Source organism: Schistocerca piceifrons, chromosome 6, assembly GCF_021461385.2.
Source record: "Schistocerca piceifrons isolate TAMUIC-IGC-003096 chromosome 6, iqSchPice1.1, whole genome shotgun sequence".
In the NCBI taxonomy this organism is placed as follows: Eukaryota; Metazoa; Arthropoda; class Insecta; order Orthoptera; family Acrididae; genus Schistocerca; species Schistocerca piceifrons.
The window spans coordinates 270,762,583-270,776,003 of record NC_060143.1 but is presented as its reverse complement, the minus strand read 5'-3'; the positions used below and the strand labels follow the sequence as shown (position 1 = coordinate 270,776,003).

General features: G+C 43.2%; 1 pseudogene; it reads left to right on the top strand.

The window, feature by feature from the left end:
• Window positions 1-7,354: 7,354 nt before the first annotated feature.
• On the top strand, window positions 7,355-7,472 carry LOC124803908 (annotated as a pseudogene).
• The last annotated feature ends 5,949 nt before the right edge of the window (window positions 7,473-13,421 follow it).

The following is a 13,421-nucleotide window of genomic DNA, read 5'->3' as shown; positions in this document are numbered from 1 at the left end:
AATTCAACATTACCGGAGCTGTGGGTTACATCTACATCAATACTTGAAAAGCCACACTGCGGTGTGTGGCGGATGGTACGTTGTCTATCACTGTCGCTTCCCCACTTTCCTGTTACCGCTGCGAACAGTTCGCAGGAAGAACGATTGCCGGCAAGCCTCGGTGTGGACACGGATGTCTCTAATTTTATCTGGACGGTATTTTTACCAGATATACGTAGCACGAAGCAATATACTTGTTGACTCTTCAAAGATCGTACGCTATCGGATGTTTAACAACAAACTACACCGTGGAGCATAACGCCTCTTCTGCAGCGTCTGCCATTGGAGTTGGTCGATCATCACCGTGTCACTTTCGAGCTTGCTAAATGAACCTGTAACGAAACGCGCGACTATTCTTTGGATTATGTCTATTTTTCTCAAACAGTCCTATTCGATATGTGTCCCACACTGACGACCAGTAGTCAAGTACTGTTCAGGTGTTTTGTAAGCCACTTCCTTTGCTGATGGACTACATTTCCTGAGGAGTTCCAGTGAATTATATATTACAGAGTGCAGCAATCAGTCGTCCTTTTTTTAGATTTTTACTATGCAAATCCAGTTTTCGGCTAGTGGCTAGCCATTCTTAATGCACTGTTTTCTATTCTCGATGCATGTAAGTATTCAAAGAAAAGTGACTGATGCCCGAACAACAGGGACATACATGTATCGAGAATAGAAAATATTGCATTGAGAATGGCTAGCGACTAGACGAAATCCGGATTTGCGTAATAAAATCTAAATGACTGCTGCGCTCTATAATTTATAAGCCACCTAACAGTCGCTGAGTGCACCCACTTTTCGAATGGAAGGTAATCAGAGTTCCAGTGAATCTCAGTCTGGCAATTACCTCAATAGTGACTAATTTTATGTGGTCGTTCCGTACACATAATCGTAGATATTCTATAGAAGTAACTGCTTCCAGTGATTGCAGTAATCACACAGTAAACGGTATTTTCCGTACATGTATTCGCAGTAACTTACACTTGTTTATGTAAAGGCTCCAACCCCACTCCCTGCAGCAACTGTCGATCCTCTACAAGTCTTCCTACATTTCACTACAATTTTCTCTGTAGGCAACAGCATTACCCGCCAAAAGTCTCATGGAACTTCTGACGATGATGATGATCATGTTTGGTTTGTGGGGCGCTCAGCTACGCGGTCATCGGCGCCCGTACAAAGACCCAATTTCTTCACAATCCAGTTTTTTTCATAGTCCAAGGCTAGCCACTGCTGCGAATGATGAGGATGATGATGATGAAATGATGACGAAAACATAAACACCCAGTGACCGGGCAGAGAAAATCCCCAACCCGGCCGGGAATCGAACCTGGAACCCTGTGATCTATGGGTTAGCAACGCGAGCCACTTGACCACGAGCAGCGGACGGAACTTCTGACGTTATCTACTATGTCATTTACAAATATTGAGGAAAGGAATTGTCCAAAAGCACTTTCCTGGGCACGCCCGAAGTTACTTTTATGACTGAAGACTTCTTTTCGTTCAGAACAACAAATGGCTCTGAGCACTAGGGGACTTAACATATGAGGTCATCAGTCCCCTAGAACTTAGAACTACTTAAACCTAACTAACCTAACTACTTAAACCTAAATAACCTAAGGACATCACGCACATCCATGCCTGAGGCAGGATTCAAACCTGCGACCGTAGCGGTCGCACGGTCCCAGACTGAAGCGCCTAGAACCGCCCAAAATAACATCCTGCGTTATGTTTGCTAGAACTTCTTCAGTTCAGTTGCACGGTCGGTCGGATAATCCGTACGCTCGTATTTTGTTCATTAGGAGACAGTACGGAACAGTATCGAATGCCTTCCGGAAGTCAAGGAAGACGGAATCTACCTGGCCGCCTGTGCTAGCTGTCTTCTGTCTCTCCAGGACGAAGAGAACGAGCTGGATTTCACAGGATCATTGTTTTCGGAACGCATGCCGCTTCCTACAGATCAGAGCGTCACCGCAACTTAAATTTCGTATTTATACTCGTTCCATTCGCTAATTCACAACCAGACTGGCATCTTCCAACATAACTAGCTCTACGGCTTCGCAGCACATGTCTGTGTCCAGAAGATACATTTCAAAAAAATATGTAGGTCCAAACAAAATATGATTGCTGTTCTGTTCCGTCTCTTTTTGCTTATATGTGTCGTCACACGGCACACCACCATTAGGGCCATAACCACAATACGTTATCGGTCGTTTTAACCCACGTCAGGCAAGTTACGGTACCACGGCAGTAACTATTCCGTGTCACACCGTATGCTTTAATACACAGCTCAGCATTTCCTAGGGCACATACACGTACATGCAGTGGCTCTCCTTAAAGTGATTGCGGAGCGACCTGTTTGGTTACGAGATAATTACCTGACAGCCACTCGAGTTTATGGCGCTGGTAATCTCCAGCCTTAAAAGTCACTTCGTAGAAGAGAACTGGGCTGAGAAATTAAATGTAGCATTTGAGGTTTAATTTAATCCATATTTAGTTATACAGGGTGTTACAAAAAGGTACGGCCAAACTTTCAGGAAACATTCCTCACACACAAATAAAGAAATGATGTTATGTGGACATGTGTCCGGAAACGCTTAATTTGCATGTTAGAGCTAATTTTAGTTTCTTCCATCTACGCTCAATGGAGAACGTTATCATGATTTCATACGGGATACTCTACCTGTGCTGCTAGAACATGTGCCTTTACAAGTACGACACAACAAGTGGTTCATGTACGATGGAGCTCCTGTACATTTCAGTCGAAGTGTTCGTACGCTTCTCAACAACAGATTCGGTGACCGATGGATTGGACCGATGGATTGGACCAATTCCATGGCCTCCACGCTCTCCTGACATCAACCCTCTTGACTTTCATTTACGGGGGCATTTGAAAGCTCTTGTCTACGCAACCCCGGTACCAAATGTAGAGACTATTCGTGCTCGTATTGTGGACGGCTGTGATACAATAGGCCATTCTCCAGGGCTGCATCAGCGCATCAGGGATTCTATGCGACGGAGGGTGGATGCATGTATCCTCGCTAACGGAGGACATTTTGAACACTTCCTGTAACAAAGTGTTTGAAGTCACGCTGGTACGTTCTGTTGCTGCGTGTTTCCATTCCATGATTAATGTGATTTGAAGAGAAGTAATAAAATGAGCTCTAACATGGAAAGTAAGCGTTTCCGGACACATGTCCACATAACATATTTTCTTTCTTTGTGTGTGAGAAATGTTTCCTGGAAGTTTGGCCGTACCTTTTTGTAACACCCTGTATTCATGGACAGTGACCTTCTCATATAAAATTAATTATGATAATGGAGATTAAAGTTTAGTCCTCATGAACTGTTTCACGCAAAGTAATTACGAACTACTGGATTATTTCATCCGGTATTCTGTAACTGTAACACTATCGACCTTTTGAGAGTCGAGAAACTTTGCACTAATGAAGCAGAGAATGAGATTTGTACAGCATGTAGTGTATAAGAGTGTCTGCAGAAGACAATATTCTTTGACTATGTGAAGTTTAATGTTTATATGTAATTAACAAATGTTTATAATGTTACGTAAGTGACAATATCTATCTTTTATTTAACTATGTATAATTGTATGTGAAGTGACGTCAACACCAGCTCAGGGGTAAAGTTAAATGTAAGTGAATACCAGTAGCGATCTACTGACGTTCTGGCAGGGGTGGAAGCGGAGTTGGTCAGACAGGTGAAAGACACTGTGGAGGCAGGTGACGAAAGCTGATGCGCGCTGTACTCCGCAGTATTGTTTAAACAAAGGCAAAAGTTTAACAGCTTAACAGACGTGAGTGAAGGGAAAGTGCTAAGGTACATGTTTGCAGCGCTTTAGGTGAGATATAAAATTACGCCTGCAATGAGTGTTGGTTCCTGGATAGGAAAGGTCTAAGGCATCCATTACTTAGACCGACGGAGGTCTCAAGGTAAGCCAGACTTATAATTACGCTGGTATAAGTCGCATAATTCGACGCCACGAAGACAAGTAATAATCTCCATCGCTGCAAAACGGTACGTGCCTTCGAAGCACTTAAATCTCCAGCAACTGTGCTCACGACGACAATACTGAAATTAACCGTCCATAGTTCTGTGTACGAGCTGGGTTGACAAATTCTTGTGTGTTTTATTCAATAATCATTTAATTATTTGTTAAACGGAAAACGACTTATTTAACCTAAAGTGTTCCAAGTAAGAATCCTTTTCTATACCCAAGAGAAAGAAACCGAGAATCCATTGGTGTGAAACATTATTGTGCAACTGAGTGTTTTCTTTCAAAGTAAATTTAACTTATCACTCAAGTGCAGCAGTTAAAGCAAACGTGGTGAATTGTAGATTGCATTGAAAGTACGTAAAGTAAATAACAATTCTACCTAGTGTATGAACTTGGTTATTGGGCCGTTCTGTCCAAGAAGTTACGTAAAGTGACTATTTCAATAAAACTGAGAAAAACCGACTATAAACCTTTAGCAATCTTTCGATACTTACAATAGTGTCGTAAAATATTTCTTGCCTACACATGTCACATGTTTTCTGAGGCATTGTTGCTGATCTTACCTTCAGAAACGTAAGTAGGTATTGTCGTCGTTCCGGCGTTGTTTTCATGGACCATAACATTCTAAGTGTGTGCGTGTGACCTATTCTGAAAGCAGTGATTATTCAGCTATCTACGTGCATCAGCCTGTTCTTTCAGTGGAAGAAATTATTAAAAGAGAAAAAGTTTTAATAAGAACTAAAATATAGTAAAGATCAAATTTGGTGAATTTGTTGAATAACGTCAATCGATTCGTCATTCTGGCTGGCGAACGTGTTTTTCAGTATTGTTATCACTCGCAAGAAGTAGTTTGACGGAATAGGAAAGCTGCAACCAAGACTATACGATAACTTCACATTTGACCGAAGTTTATCCATTACGCGGCATCTGAAGCCGCCAGCGGTTGCTAATGAGGTAGTTGTGTTTAAGTACTTCAACTACCGAAGCTAGAATAACATCTGAAGTACTAAACGTAATTGCAAGAGTAAAAACCATGAGTGGTGTAGGTGGCCTTTAGACAGGACTAGAACAATTACTACGCCTAAATACTACGGTTGTATATGCCTTAAGGTGGGAGAACAGCACTTACATCGCCCTACTATCGTTGTATACTAATCAAAAATCAGGTCCACAAATTTCCATAAATTATGCCGTACTCTATTCTCTTACTTGCATTTTTCTTCATAAGCATCGGTTTCTATCTTTTACGTGATGTAAATCCTTCTTTCTATAAATGTTTCCGTCTCGTAGATCACCCCAATGTTTGTACTGAATTGCTAACACAACCACCAGGAACGAAGACCGGTAAATACAGATACGTGCTGGGACGGAAGTATTAACGGCGGAAATGCTGAGGGGTGCCACCGGCTGATTCGGATATGTGCGCAGAAGTCTCATTCTTGCAAAATTTGCGTAGGTACTAGTAGAAAATGTGTAATGGGTTGCCTAACGCTATTGAGAGCGAATCTCGCGAAAAGGGCTTGGTGACCTCCGACCTTCAGAGCTATGGTTGCTGCCGGCTTCGCAATATGCATGGCACTGCTTACCTTACAAACCATAGATTTTTCCAAGATGCCCCTCACATCAAATTTAAAACCCAATCGCAGATTCACGCAGAAACGGAAATTCCGAGTCCAGTGACCGCAATCACGTGTCGATTGTATATTGAGTTGAAAAACTTAATACCCAAATTTCCTCCATTAAATCAAATTTGCTCGTCATTCTAAATAAATGTGTTGGTAAAGTGTGGGACCACCGGATGATAAGGTCAGAATAATTTTGTCATACCAGTAAAGCACGTTATTAAAAAGAATCTCTTGTTTGTGTGGACCATTGAGAGAAATTTGGTTCAAATTTGTCCCATTGCCAAGCTGTTGCGGAAGAACAGTGACCCAGTAAACTGTCTTTTCACAACCATGGCTACACGTGCTGCACTACTCACTAATGATATTGCTATAACTGTAGGAGCATCTGATTAATAAGTGTGTTCTGTCTGTCGACATCAGCTTTCTAAATTGCAAGGGATTGTGCTTGACTAAAGGTAACAACCGTACATACAACTAAAACTAAACCCTGTTCAGTTCGACACCTACATCTTATTCCATAAGCTATCTAAGGGTGTGAGACGGAGGCTACTTCTATTACCGCAGATCCCCCCCTTCCTCTGCGAATGGCACGTGCAGAGAATGATTGTCGGTAAGCCTTTGCATTAGCCTTAATTTCTCGAATTTTCTCATTATGGTCATTTCGTGAGATGTTGTCCGACTCTTCCCGGAAAGTGCTCTCTTGAAACTTGTACAGCAAATCTCTCCCTTATAACGTCTACCACCGGACTTTGTTGAGCATCTTCGTTACGCTCTCGCTCCTCTCTTCGTTGGATCTTCTCTGTTTTTTCAATCAGTCCTACCAGTCAAGAACCCAGATTAATGACCAACACCCAAGAATCGGCAGAATAAGCACCTTGTAAGTCACTTCGTTCGTCGATGAGCTACGTTTCCTTAAGATTCTTTCTATGAATCTGTCTGGCATCTACTACTCCTACTATTTGTTTTATATGGATATTTCACTTAAGGTCGCTCTGGGTAGTCAGTCCTAGATATTTGACGGTAGATACTGTTTCCGGAAATTTCGCATCAATAATACAATGTCATCAATAATATAATGTCTTTTGTTTCTTTGTATACACAATATGTTCCATTTATTTACGTTCAGCGTCAACAGCCAGAGCCTGCAACATTTATCAGTCCTCTGCGAGTCATTCTGCAAATCTATTCTGGCGTTGCTACTTTCATATAGACAACCGCATCACCTCGATCATTTTTAAAGCTCTCACGATGCTTTCTCCTAGATCGTTTACGAGTATATACGTTATAAATAATAACGGTCGTATCACACTTCCTTCGAGTATTCCGTAAATTTCCTTTACATGTAACGATTTTGTTCCGTTAACACAGACGTTAAATGCTTTCCTAAAGTCAAAGAACTCGGCATTATCCTAAGCGTCTTGCCTATAGCGCTATGGGCATCATCAAGTAATAGAGCGAGCTAAGTTTCGCAAGATCTCTGAAGAAACTATGTTGATTTTTATAGAAGAGATTTTCGTTGTCCAAAAACGTCATGTTTTTTTTTTAGCATAAAACATGTTCCATAATCCTACAACTCATTGACATCAAAGATACAGGCCCATAATTATGCCCGTCTGTCCTACAACCATTCTTGAAAACGGGTGTGACTTGCCCTTTCTTTCCTCCGTAGGTATCCTTTGCCTACGGCCTTCCCTCAGTGGTAACACTGGTTCCCATCAGATCACCTAAGTTAAGCGCTGTCGGGCTGGGCTAGCACTTGAATGGTTGACCATCCGGTCTGCCGAGTACTGTTGGCAAGCGGGGTGCACTCAGCCCTTGTGAGGCTAACGAACTGCTTGTCTGAGAAGTAGCGGCTTCGGTCTCGTAAAGTGACATACGGCCAGGAGAGCGGTGTGCTGACCACATACGCCTCCATATCCGCATCCAGTGACGCCTGTGGGTTCAGGACGAAACGGCAGCCAGTCGGTACCGTTGGACTTTCCAAGGCTTGTTCGGAAGGAGAAATCCTTTATTCCTCCATCGATCTACAATCTCCTAAAAGGGGAGCATATTCTTTGACATAATCTTTGAAGTGTCTTATAGGTATCTCGTCTCGTCCTGACTACTTTTCAATACTAAGTTATTGTAGTTGCTTTTTTATTCAGGGATCGGTTACCTCAGTGTCTGCTATTTCGACGTTCGTACAGAGATGAACGAAAGTAGACGTCGAAGACAGTATAGAAAAAGGTTATTCCTAAGAAAAAGCTAAGAGAGGCCTTCCACCTGCAAACTATCAGAAAGGTATTCGTGATTCAATGATTTTAGTATCTGGCAGCGCTATCGATAGACACCAGCTAGAGATAGCTATCCAGATTGCGGGCGGTTTGTCACTAGGGGGCGCCAAGCCGCCAAACAAGAAAGAGAAGACACTGTTGCAGACCATTGTCTTGCTTTCGTCCAGTAAAGTGAGGCTGCGAGCCGACATAAGAATTACGGGATTACCAAGGTTAGAGGAGGTGGAAGATGCGACACGAGAAATGGGGACAACCAGAAATATTTGTTTATATGATTTTGATTCACCTTACGCGTGCTACACAATGCATTTTCACCGTAAAGGAGGGGAATAATTCGGTCTGTATACACGAATGTCCAGCATGCTGGAATAGCTGTTGGTCTGCAACTCCTGTTAATCAGTACAACAAAAAACCAGTCCAAAGTTACAAATTATTCTTTTTTATTCACTCAGTGGTTAGTGAACCGTGGTTTTACTTTCAAAATCTTTTCTTAAAGAATTTACTTCATTTATTAGCGATTCATCAAGAACAGTAACACATTTATTCACACTATGTGAGCGTGGAAGTAGTTGTCAGTGAGTAACTGATGAAAAAATGGAAATTTTATTCCTAAAAACCCTTCCTTTTTTTAAAAAAAGAGATTTAAAAATTATAATAATCTGAAAGCACCCTTTACATATCAAGTTACAATTTATTCCAATTTATTCAGAGGCAGAAATAACTTTCTGTTTTTGGCAGTATGAGCTTTCGGGCTGAGAACCTTGCCGCTCCCTTTTAACACGGCCGTAGTCACGACCGCTCACAACAACCTCTGAAAGACTACACTGTTGCAAATCTGCAACACACCAGATTACTTTAAACTAAAACTTTAACAACTCACACAAACACACAAACTATACACCCCGCAGGAGGGATGGAAATGGTACACAACACTCACATTAAAAAGAAATACTTTCCACCGAAAGTGCAAATTGTTTTTAAAAGAAAACTCTTACGGTGGAAGGGTGGCAGCTTTATATACTAAAATGAGCATTTAAATAAAAACCCATGAAATGCAGTCTTACATAAAATGTGCAAACATCCTCTACATTACACGTATACCGCCTCTCAAGATGATAGGCAAGATAAAAACATATTTCAGGAATTCGGCCTTTACACCTTAAGCAATAAATTCGTTAACACCGAATCCGACAAACATGACAGAGGCAGCTATTAAAGTACGACAGACCGACAGACAGACTCTAACTGCCTAACAAATGCGAAAGGGAGACAGACGAGCAAGCTGGGGACGGGAGACTGACCAAGGAAACAAGTAAAATGTAACAAGTAAATGAAACAACATATCATGAATCACTTAATTTCTAATAAACTGCGATTTCTGGCGAAGACCTGGCGCAGCACCCTCAAAACACTCTCCCGAACCGTCCGCTGCCAGCCGCTTCAACGGACGCAGGAAGACGCGCCAATCTCCCGTCACACGGCGTCGCAGCTCGCACCGGCCACACTGATGTCGTGGGTTGACTCCAGTTGCTCTAGTGTCGGCCGCGAAGCCACTACCCCTCGCTATACGGCGCGGGCCACTGGACTCCCGTGGCGACCTCACATGCGCCAACGCTCAAGACGGACAAGTCATCGTGTGTCCCAGTGCGCGACCGACCAACCGATCGTTCCAACCGCCAACGCCCATTGCCTGAGCAAACTCGAGCAGACTGGCGGCCTAACACATACTAGCACTCCGGGCAACAGACAGACACTGACTGCCCCACACTGACCCGGCTGACCATCTGACTAGACTCTCCCCTAGCGAGCGCATAGCGCCCCTTAAATGCACGTGAACAGGCAACTATTCCCCTTTCCCACCAGAGGGAGACACCAAAGCTGCGATTGCCACAGCGGCGCCACTGCCAGAAACGGAAGGCGACTGCTTCACACTACGCCCTGTGGGGCGCTCTTCAAAACAGCAAATTGTACAGGCTCAGCTAGTTTCGGGTGGAAACCCTCTGAGGCTCTGAGCACTATGGGACTTAACAGCTATGGTCATCAGTCCCCTAGAACTTAGAACTACTGAAACCTAACTAACCTAAGGACATCACACAACACCCAGTCATCACGAGGCAGAGAAAATCCCTGACCCCGCCGGAAATCGAAACCGGGAACCCGGGCGTGGGAAGCGAGAACGCTACCGGGGCGGAAACCCATTTTTCAAATCATCGTAGCATAGTTAAAAATGGTATTTCCGAAGATGTGAAAACCATATCAAAAATTTACAAAGACATTTACCTGTGTGCTTTGTAACTGTTCATCGCAAATTTTTGACATGGATTTCACACCTTCGGAAATACCAATCTTGCTGTGATGTACACACACCATCAGATTATTTGACTTGTCGCTCTAACGAAGTAGGCGAGTGTCAGCAATATGTCTCGTGGTCTTATCGTGGCGTGTTTATCTTCTGCCGTTAGGTCAGACTATAGAAATGCCACTTGCACGCTTAGAGTAGCAGATTGACGGTGACCAACTTTAAACAGAACCTGATTAATTTTCACACGCATTTATTAAAATAGTAACAAGCAAAAAACTTACGTAACTTTATTCTGGATGCTGTTTACAGTTGACAATCTGAAGTTCCTTTGGTCTTGGTACATTAATCTTATTCTCACGTATCTCTGATACTCGACTAAGTGTCTATACTTTACTCTTCATGGCTATGTACAGAAATATGATAATTGTATTAGTTGCAGACTGAAACTTTACTATAGACTAACGCAGACTGGTACAGACTGGTGCAGACAAATGCAGACTCACTAATCGGATGTCTGTACACTCGTTATAATACCTTGCGCATTCAGGTATCACTGCACAAGTGTGATCCACGAGGAGAAAAGGTTCTACGTTAGTAACAATCTCATTGACTGCGTTACATATTAATACGGGGTTCGGCGGAAGCAGAATTTGGTCCGTCTCTAAGGCAGCGTCATCTCGTAGTGCGGAGGCAGACGAGCGCTGCGCCTGCGCTGTTGTGCTTAGCGGGGCGCGCTGTAGTGGGAAAGTTGTGTACGCGCTGACTACGTGGAACTATGTACACAACACTTGCCTATGTGTCTCGGCCACAAACTAGACAGCTAGTGAATAAAAGAAAGTAAAATTTGCAACTTTTGAGTGGTTTTTGCTGTACAGCTTTCGGTCTGTGTCTCACTTGAAGTGGTACAGCCTCACAACCTTTTCATCCTAACGCATTTCTAGATTTATCTTCATGAATTCACTAGAAACTCAGCTCTGCGTGCACTCTGCTGGTAGTATGTTGAGCGCCTTGTGAGGAGTCCCCGGCTGCTGCGGCTGGCGTGTGAGAAGGCGCGTGGGTGGGGCTTCATTAGGCTGAGCGCCGGGCGGGGCGCAGGTGTTCCGTCGGTCAGCCGGCCGCTTTGCTGCTGATGGGATTCCGCGGACGGCCTCTGAGCTGCAGGCTGCACCGGCTCACAGCGCGGAGTCTGCGTTCTGCATCTGTCCGCTGACCACCGCAAGTAGCCTGCAGTAAAGGGGCAAAGAGGAAAACACAGAATGAGATTTTAAATCTGTAGCGGAGTGCGCGCTGATATGAAGACAAAGGTCCCGAGTTCGAGTGTCGATCCGGCACACAGTTTTAACCTGCCAGGAAGTTTCATATCAGCTCACACTCCGCTGCAGAGCGAAAATCTCGTTATGGAAATATCCCCCAGGCTGTGGCTAAGCCATGTCTCCGCAATATCCTTTCTTTCAGGAGTGCTAGTTCTCCAGGTTCGCAGGAGAGCTTCTGTGATGTTTGGAAGGTAGGAGACGAGGTACTGGCGGAATTAAAGCTGTGAGGACGGAGCGTGAGTCGTGCTTGGGTAGGTCAGTTGGTAGAGCATTTGCCTGCGAAAGGCAAAGGTCCCGAGTTCGAGTCTCGGTCCAGCACACAGTTTTAACCTGCCAGAAAGTTTCAGGAAAACACACATTCATTCTGCACGGTAACGCCAAATCGAAACTGTGGCGTAATGCAAGAGGCTTGGAAGGGACGAGGAATTCGGCCTTCAGCAGGACACCTTTTCAGTTTCGTTTTACCCAGACATGTTTCAGCACTTTTTGTGCTGTCTTCAGTGGGTTATTTTATTTTCTTACTTACATGAAGCTATTGGGAATTTAAGTTGGTAGCTACTCTGCTACACAATCTACAACTTGTCATGGCTTTGGTGTTGCAGTGTTTTCTCATATGTTTTGGCGAGGTGAATACGGTGGTTTCTGTGACTTATGGTCGTTTGGCAGTGCACTTTCTACGAATGTCTGGGTAAAACTAAACTGAAAAGGTGTCTTGTATCAGGCGGCACGTCTCGTCCTATTTTCATAGCAAGCACGGGCGTACGAAGAAAAAAAAATGTGCCTGAAATCTTATGGGACTTAACTGCTATCGTCATCAGTCCCTAAGCTTACACAATACTTGCCCTAAATTATCCTAAGGACAAACACACACACACCCATGCTCGAGGCAGGATTCGAACCTCCACCGGGACATACGAAGAACTGCAACACCAGGAGATGATTATGGTGTGGGAGGGGTTTGGATGTACCCAAGTCGCAATGCGTTAACTAGGCTGTATTTAATAAACTACTTAATCTACGAGTACCTACATATCAACACAGAGCAGCTGCTTCAACAGACAAGGTTAACGATGAGATGAACTTAATAAAAACTATTGCAGTTAATAACAGTTATAAATGATCTCTCGTTAGTCGAAAACATCTTCAAAGTTAAAACTGAAGCTAAAGTGACTACTTTAGACATCAGTGCTTTTTCTGACAGTAACGAGTATAAAAAAGTTTTTTCGATTCCATTTTTGAACCCTATTTCTTACAGAATTCGTCGTCTTCTAGTTAAAAACTATGGATGCGAAGTTGCCTTTTCTCCTAACAATAACTTGCAGAAAAATCTTATCCATAATCTCAAGCCCACAGTTGCACCTATACACAGATCAGGAGTTTATAAAATTACTTGTGATACGTCTCCGATTTACGATATGCGACAAACTGGAAGATCTTTCAGTGTCAGGTATAAGAAACATTCATGGGGGAAGAGAGGCACTAAAGTACTTAATTCCATTACGCCGGTCACAAACCAAAAAATGTTGAAGAAATGTTCATTTTTCATAGCGAGATGGAAGGACACAGGCTCGACGTACTCGAAGAGATGGAGATTTTCAAGCATATTTCTAAGAACGATGGTGTCATCCTCAACGAACTGTTACAGTTACGTAGCAAAAGTTTTTAGTGGCTATAATCCACTACTGGTGCATTTTTGATTGCTTTATTTTTTACTGTGCTTTCATGTCTCAAGTTCCAAAACACCTTTCACTTCAAATCTCATGTGCAATTTTACTACTAAAGTTTCCTTCGTGCAGATCTTTTTGGACTGTGCCCCTGTTCGCGTAAATATGCTACAATACTCTGCTCTTTACGTAA